The sequence below is a fragment of the Hyla sarda genome, chromosome 8 (assembly GCF_029499605.1).
Source record: "Hyla sarda isolate aHylSar1 chromosome 8, aHylSar1.hap1, whole genome shotgun sequence".
NCBI classification, from domain to species: Eukaryota; Metazoa; Chordata; class Amphibia; order Anura; family Hylidae; genus Hyla; species Hyla sarda.
In genome coordinates this window covers 80,460,139-80,469,475 of record NC_079196.1, presented here as the reverse complement: position 1 = coordinate 80,469,475, position 9,337 = coordinate 80,460,139, and positions in this window count along the sequence as shown.

Below are 9,337 nucleotides of genomic sequence, written 5' to 3'. Positions count from 1 at the left end.
CTAAAATGCCTTCAGAAGTGTCTCAGATACCCCGGAAGTTCCACAGAACCCACAGAAGTGCCTCAGATAACCCCAAAAAGTGCCACAAATAATCCCAGAAGGGCCTCAGGTACCCCCAGAAGTCTGTAAGATGTCCCCAAAAGTGTTTCAGAAAAAAATGCCTTCAGACGTGCCTAAGATACCTCAGAAGTGTCTCAGATAACCCCAGAAGTGGAACATTATGAAGAAATAAGGCATTTCTGGGGTTACCTGAGGTACTTCTGGGGTTACCTGAGCAGCAGTCACCCAGCTATGCCCCAACACAACTACCATTACCCCTACTCTATTTCACTGTGTATAGCATTGCTGCAGCTCTGGCAAACTGAGGATTTGTGGGGGCAGGTGTTGGACCCTCACCGATCAGGGCCTATCCTCCTGAGGTAGATTTGGTATTAGGCATGTTTGGGTCCTTTTAAAAGAGCCCTTAGTCCTTTTTTTCTCTGTATCCATATGTAGGAGAAATATACAGTATTCACAATTTACATTTATCTAAGGGTAATCTAGGCTTAGAATAACAGCTGATTTCTTCAGGTCCTGTTTGTGGTATTGCAACTTGGCTCCATTTACTTCACTTAAACTGAAGTGTAATTCTACACACAACCTGAGGACAGGTGTGGTGCCGTATTTTGAAGAAATCAGCTGTTTTTCTATTCCTGGATAACCCCTTTAAAGAGGATCTGTCATCAGCATCACATATTAGTATAGACTATAGACTATGGCAGGTGACGTTGATGACAATAGTATTTACCGTATTCTGATATAAGCCTATGCAGCTAGGTGCACTTTATTAAGTGGCTAGGTGCACATAGGGTGCATAGTGCACTGTGATGTCCACCCAGCAGCTTCATAGTAAACACCCTCCTTCTCCCCCCTGCTCCACAGGAAGTTCTTTTCTTTTTTAATATCTTTTCTGTCTGACCACAGTGCTCTCTGCTGAGACCTCTGTCCATGTTAGTAACTGTCCAGCATAGGTTTGCTATGGGGATTTGTTCCTGCTCTGGACAGTTCCTGACACGGACAGAGATGTCAGCAGAGAGCACTGTGGTCAAGCAGAAAGGAAATTCAAAAAGAAAAGAACTTCCTCTGGAACATCCAGCAGCTGAAAAGTACTGGAAGGATTAAGATTTCTAACTAGAAGGGATTTACAAATCTGTTTAACTTTTTGGCACCAGTTAATAAAAAAAAAAAAAAATGTTTTCCACCGGAGTACCCCTTTAGGCTAGCTACAATGCAATTTTTGAAGTATTATGGATTGGTTTTAACTATTGACAGCTACGTTCCACAGGATTGCATGCAATTTGACTGGCCCTAATTTCTCAATATGTATGAGAGAAAAACTGCAGATATTTTTCCCATAACAACTAATCACAGCTCGGCTTTCACTTTACCAGAGCATTAGGATAGGAAATCCGAACTTCGATTTGTTGTAGGAAAATCTCTCCAGTTTTTCTCTCATACATTTTGATAAATCTGGGCCAATGTATTGCTTTGTACTTCAGCTGCAGCTCAATACTTAAAATCAATTAGTATTACTTCAATACTTAAAATCAATTAGTATTACTTCAATACATTGCAGTGTGACCTTAGCCTAAAGGTCTCCATACGCGTTAGTGAAAAGTCAGCTGACACTCTTGATTTTAGCGGAACCCGTCAACTGTCTAATGTGTAAGGGGAGTCTCCCCACTCTTCTCCAACAGATGATGTCATGGAAGAGAAGAATTCAGCATGTTGGATTTTGACCATCAACCCTTTTATTTTCCAGATCTGTCTGGCGGTGTACCTCCCCTCCCCATTCACAATGCGTGAATGTTCATGTGTATGGGGTGATCAGGAGAGATAGCTGTCCTCTTTTCTAAGAAAATATTGGTCACAAGGACAGACTTGTTAAAATAAGGCATCTACAAAGCGTAAAGATTTTAGATGCCCATATACTTTCAATAGCTGTCAGCCGAATACTGTCAGCTATTGAAGTTTCATAGGCCCTTTAAAGGACTTTTGGATTGATAGCCTACACCCAGGATAGGCTATCAATCACTAATCAGTGTGGTGCTGAAACCGAACACCCCTGCCATTCAGTTTTTCAGCGCACCCCACTATATAGTAAACAGGCCCATAAACCAAATACTGTTTATTGTATAGTGGTGGCACCAGGCAACTGCAGGCCGGCTCCCATTGACTTTAATGGGAGCTGAGCTGCAGTACTCAGGCACCACCACTATACAATAAATAGCGTTGAGCTTCTGGCCCCATTTACTGTATAGTGCGCGGCAGCAAAAAACTGATTGTTATGGGTGCTGGGTGTCCTGTGGACAATTCATCAAACCCAAAGTTCCAGAAAACACCTTTAGGGTACGTTCACACGTACAGTATCCTGCCCATATTTGATGCCCAGGATTTTCTACTGCTGATTTCAATGTAAACTAAATAACTGAACACAGCTTCTAATCTGCAGTAACAAATCCTGCCCATCAAATCTGCGTAGGATCCTGTACGTGTGAATAGACCCTTATGGTGTATTCACACGTACAGTATTCTGCGCAGATTTGATGGGCAGGATTTTATACTGCAGATTTCAATGTAAACTAAATGACTGAACACAGCTTTAAATCTGCACATCAAATCCTGTGCAGAATACTGTACGTGTGAATAGACTCTTAGGTTACGTTCACACGTAAAGGATATATTGCATATTTCTGCTGCATATTTTGTGCAGCTGATTTTGCTGTCCATTAACTCTAGTGGGTAGCAAAATCAGCTGCAAAAATATGCAGCAGATCCTGTACGTGTGAACGTACCTTTAGGGTCTATTCACACATACAATATCCTGCGCATATTTGATGAACAGGATTTGAAGCTGACAATATAAAGCTGTGTTTAGTTACATAGTTACATAGTTAGTATGGTTGAAAAAAGACATACGTCCATCAAGTCCTACCAGGGAATTGAAGTGAAGGGTGTAAGGGGATAAGGGGAAGGGATGTAGTTTTATAATTCTGCATAAGCATTAATGTTATTTTGTTCCAGGAATGTATCTAACCCTGTTTTAAAGCTGTTAATTGTTCCTGCTGTGACCAGTTCCTGAGGTAGACTGTTCCATAAGTTCACAGTCCTCACGGTAAAGAAGGCGTGTCGCCTCTTTAGACTAAACCTTTTCTTCTCCAGACGGAGGGAGTGCCCCTCGTCCTTTGGGGGGGTTTAACCTGGAACAGTTTTTCTCCATATTTTTTGTATGGGCCATTAATATACTTATATACGTTTATCATATCCCCCCTTAAACGTCTCTTCTCAAGACTAAACAATTGTAAATCCTTTAATCGCTCCTCATAGCTAAGATGTTCCATGCCCCATATTAGTTTAGTCGCGCGTCTCTGCACCCTTTCCAACTCCGCAGTGTCCCTTTTATGAACAGGCGACCAAAACAGTCAATTCGTTTACATTGAAATGTGCAGCATAAAAATCTGCAGCTTCAAATCCTGCGCATCAAATATGCGCAGGATACTGTACGTGTGAATAGACCCTAAAACCTCACAATGTTGCAGACACCCTAGTTTACCTGATCTGTCTTTTTGACCTAAGTCTTCCTAAAAATAGGAAATCATCGTTGCTGTCAGGTGTGGTTTGTTTGGAAATGTCCTTCCCATAAAAATAAACAGTTTCTCTCGAGTGAATTATTATCCAAACATTTTACCCCAAATCAATGTAAATTTTTCTTTCCAGAGTCCAGGTCGGCAGGTTATTCTATTATGCAGCCATTCCTGTCCCCGCTGAAAGAATTCTCAGGTGTATAATGGACGTTCACATGTTTACAGAGCAGTCTCGTATTTCCATTGTACATGACTATGACGAAATATTTCTGGTCCCAAAGTTTCGTTTTTTTTTTGTTTTTTTTTGGTCAATGGAAAACAAAACAAAACTTCCATGACTCTTTGAACTGACTTTGTGACTGGTTGCGTTTAGTGCGCTAATGTGAAACAGGACATTTGTGAGCCACTAAATACATGTGTGCCACTTCCGGGCAGACTTCAGGAGTCCAAAGCCAATTTCAGTCTTTTAAAAGCATTGTAATGACATTCCTGCAGTCCCAGCATTGACATTATGGGACTTCCAGTCTATACAGATAGTAATAACGGAACGACACTCGGCACACACAGTCCACCAGGAAAAAGGAAGAGCCAGTTGTAACATTGCGCTGCACAAATTTGACACATTTATAGCAAACACATTTTCTTTGATTTTTAACAAATCTATAAATCAAAAGATATTACAAAGGAAAAGCAAAGATTTCAGCGTATATAGATTGAGCTGGAACTGATTTTGTTCATGTTTTAAGCCGCTTCATGCAGATGTGATCTGATGGAATATGGAGATACCATATATGTTCTATGTAAATCCAAAGGAAAGAAAAAATTGGTGTATGCCCCCAAATGCCATGGAAGGCTTATGGAGGTACAGTTAAGGCAGAGTTTTCCAAACAGTGTCTCTCCAGCTGTTGCTCAACTACAACTCACAGCCAAAAGCTGTCTGGGCGTGCTGGGAGTTGTAGTTTTGCAACAGCTGGAGACACAGTGTTTGGAAAGCACTGAATTAGGCTACATTCACACTGCCGTTATGACACTGCGTCAGGGGAGCCGGGGAGAATAGTGGGAGAAAAATTACTGCAAGAGTCGTCTTTTTTTCCCACTATTCCTATAAAAAAATAACAGGTCCCGGCAGCCCCCATAATAGTAAATGGGAGCATAATAGTAAATGGGAGTTGCCGGGACCTGTTGTTGCCTGTTGCTCTGTTAAAGTCACATAAAAAAAAAAGAGACTTCAATGGTCGTTCTCGACAGTGTGAAAGGGGCCTTAAAAGGGTACTCCGGTGGAAATTTTTTTTCAAACCAACTGGTTCCAGAAAGTTAAACAGATCTGTAAATTACTTCTATTTAAAAATCTTTAGCCTTCCAGTACTTATCAGCTGCTGTATGCTCCAGAGGAAGTTGTGTAGTTATTTCCAGTCTGACCACAGTGCTCTCTGCTGACACCTCTGTCCGTGTCAGGAACTGTCCAGAGCAGAAGAGGCTTGCAATGGGGATTTGTTCCTGCTCTGGACAGGTTCTGACACGGACATAGGTGTCAGCAGAGAGCACTGTGGTCAGACTGGAAAGAACTATACAACTTCCTCTGGAGCAGCTGCTAAGTACTGGAAGGATTAAGATTTTTAAACAAAAGTAATTTGCAAATCTAGAAATAAATAAATAAATCATCACCTCAAGGCTAACACCAGACAACCTGATACATGATAATTGTAAAAGGATCGTGCTTCAATTTTATAATGAAGAATTGCAAAATTTATAAAAAATGCACATATATAAAACAATATACCGTATTTTTCGCCGTATAAGATGCACTTTTTCTTCCCCAAAACTGGGGGGGAAAAGTTGGTGCGTCTTATACGGTGAATACACCCCTATCGCGGCGGTCCCTGCGGCCATCAACGGCCGGGACCCGCGGCTAATACAGGACATCACCGATCGCGTTGATGCCCTGTATTAACCCTTCAGACACGGCGACCGCCGCGTCTGAAGGGAAAATGACACTAACCCGGCTGTTCAGTCGGGCTGTTCGGGACCGCCACGATTTCACCGCGGCGGTCCCAAACAGCCCAACTGAATAGCCGGGTTAGTGCTTACAGGACACTGGGAGGGACCTTACCTGCCTCCTCCGTTCAGGGATCCCCTGTATGGCCGGCGCTCTCCTTCCTCGTCATCACATCATCGCGTACGTGCGTCGGGGTGCGTAACGACGTGATGGCGGCGACGGAGAGCGAGGATACCCGGCCGGCTGCAGAGACGTTCCGGAGCGACGGGGACACGGCGACAGCGATGGAGCGACATCCAGGGCAGCGGCGACGGTTCCGGAGCGGCGGGGACACGTGAGTATGCAGTGTTCTTCAATCTTCGGACCTCCAGATGTTGCAAAACTACAACTCCCAGCGTGCCCGGACAGCCAACGGGCTGCGTCTTATATAGGGTGCGTCTTATACGCCGGTGAGTCCTATAGGACGAAAAATATGGTACATGAAACAATAATGTTATATTATTATTATTATTGTTTTATGTATATTGTTTAATATATATGCATTTTTAATACATTTTGCAGTTCTTCATTATAAAATTGAAGCACGATCCTTTTACAATTATCATGTATCAGGTTGTCTGTATTACCCTTGAGGTGATGATTTACCGTATTCCTTTATTTCTTTCTATATTAAATCACACCTAGGTATAGGTGTATAATCATTATACCTCGGCTAATTAATTGTGAGCTGCACATATTCATTTTTATTTTTATTTTAAATTACAAATCTGTTTAACTTTCTAGCGCCAGTTGATTTGAAAATATTTGTTTTCCACCGGAGTACCCCTTTAAGGCCTCATTCACTAGAATGGCACCACACTATAGGATCTCCAGTAGTCACATAGGCACAATGTACACAAACATAATCTGTGCCCTTGTGAGGTGATGTCTCGTGGCTGCCCCTGAGCCCTGGGCAGTTCCCTGAAGCTCCGTGGTTCCCCACATGTATGGTTGCTGCATGGTCCCCCATCTCCCATTGAAGTCAATGGGAGAGGAGTTTCAGATGCTGACATCAAATAGCTTTTGCTACAGAAATTACATGGCTATTAGATGTGTGAACATGCTTATCTACACAGTTCTGGAGCAGCAGCATTCATACTGGACCACAGCCCCATTAAAATGGGGACACAACATTTCCATTCTTGCAATCAGCATGGGGCCCAAGGGCTGGCCCAAATTCCCTTTAGGCTAGGAATTCCACTTGTTTTTTTTTTCTGGCAGTTTTTGGAAAACCACCACTGCAGTTTTTGAGCCAAAGTCAGAAGTGGATCCATAAGGGAGGAGACGTATAAGTCCTTCCTTTATATGTCCTATTCCTTTTGAATACACTTCTGGCTTTGTCTCAAAAGCTGCAATGGCAGTTTTACAAAAACTGCCAGAAAAAAAACCAAGTGGAAACTTAGCCTAAAAGGGGTAATCCCACAGAAGTCAATTATCGTCTATTTCTAGAATAAATCTAGAACAGGATCATGCTCCTATTTTTTGCCACTCTGTAACCCATTAACTTCATTAAGATGCAGCAATTGTAACAGTTAGGCTAAAAACATACCGGTTAGACATACCGGTTTTGTACAAAAATGTTCTATATTCCCAAGGAACTCCTTTAGGGTGGAATACATATACATTTTAGGTCATGGGAAAAATGATTTGTTTCCAAAACAATTAAATGTAAGAGATGTCGATAAGTGATTTTTTCCACTTTATTTGCCCCACTGGGTTTAAAGACACATAGCGCAAAATGCCCAGGTTTTTGAGGGGTTAAAACGGATTTTGTTTATGATCATGTCCTAATATTCAGCACATTTTTAAGGGGTTTAACAAAAAGTTATGCTCCATTTAATAACATATGTAGCCCTTATTTGCAAAGTCAAATGTTGGTCTTATTGATCCTAATGGTTCTCATATGTCTCCGTACCATTCCAGCACCACCTGTAAATTCATATTGCACATTAATGAATTCCTTCCATCTCCCCTGGCTGCATGGTTTGGGCTGAGAAATTCTTGCTTATGAATTACTAGCATCATTCTTGAAAGTATGAAAATGCTTTATTAATATTTAGTGACTTCATGTCAGTATTAAGCTGAGCCCTTTTTCTGAACTTCTGTGGTCCAAATACCAGATGGCTGAACTATCTATGAGGTATATACATGCAGTCATGATACAGCAGAAGAGGTGCTATTCACTCAATCTATAGTACAGCCTCATTGTATCTATGGGGTTTTCCTTTGTTATTAAATGGTTATTATTTTTTATAAGATATACTACACAGGCAGGTGGAATATAGAAAAAAAAACATACTCACCTAACTCCAGTCCCCCACTGGTCCTCCATAGCTTCTGTTTGCCTCCATTCAGTCCCTGATGCTTCTGTCTTCTTTTTGCTTACAAGACAAACGCTCGGTGCAGGACCTTAGCTACGTTACTGGCCATGAGCGCATGGTCCCGTTACCTGCCACTGCTGACGGGGCTGGGACTCGCATCGCAGGACGCGCCCGCATGCAAGCCCCAGTCCGTCACTCACCTGGTGCTTCTCCTGCCCCGGCCTCTCTGCTCCGGCACACGTGTCTCCGTCCTCTAGGGCACACACGCGCCAGAGCTTTAAGATTTAAAGGGCCAGTGCGATCATTAGTGTAATTCACCTGTGGCTCATTGATAAATTCCTCCACCCTCCTCACTTCTCTGCCGGATCATTGTTGCCTTGAGCCTGAGAGAAAGCATTCCTGTTATTGCCTTTCTGTGTTTCTGATCCCTTGCTCCGTGACCTGACCTTGCTCCTTTGCTGCCTGCCTACTAACTATGTGCTACTTTCCTGAAAACGCTACTGTGCCGCCTGCCCTGATTTTCTGCTATACTGACTACGAGCTGCCTTATCCATCCTGTGCCTTGCATCTCCTCATCCGCCTGTGTGGTTGAGCCGTGCCAGGGGTAGCGACCTGGGTGCCCCCTGCTCCAGCAAGTCTGTCCCCCTTTGTGGGCGGGCTATGGTGAAAACCAGCGGCATCTTAGACTCCGCTCCCTGGTACGGTCTGAGTCATCTGCCACACAGGTCCAGCAGATCCACATCCACCGGGGTTCCTGTCTTCTGAAACGTGAGTGTTACAGGGGGCCATGGATCCCGCTGAGGTACCCCTGCCTGAAGTCGCGGATCTTCTCTCTGTTATGGTAAGTTAGTCACAGCAATTGGCCCGACAGGTGCAGCAACTTTCTCAACTTTCAGCTATGATGCAACAGCTTTTGGCCTTACAACAGAAGCAGGTACCGCAACCTGGCCCACTCCCACCACCAGTTCCTGCAGTGTCTTCTGGCTCTCAGCTACGTCTGCCTTTACCTTCCAAGTATGATGGGGATTTCAAGTCTTGCAGAGGCTTTGTTACACAGTCCTCCATGCAATTGGAGCTCCTGTCTGAACAGTTTCCAACAGAATATGCTAAGGTGGCCTTTGTCATTAGTCTACTGTCCAGAAAACCCTTGCCTGGGCTACACCCCTTTGGGACTGAGGTGATCCAGTGTCCTATAATTTGTCAACCTTCTTGGCAGAATTTCGCAGTGTCTTTGAGGAACCCGCACATGCCTCTTCTGCTGAGACGGCTTTGCTGAACCTCTGTCAAGGGAATTCTTCTGTTGGTGACTACGTGGTTCAATTCCACACTCTACCCTCTGAACTTGCTTGGAATGATGA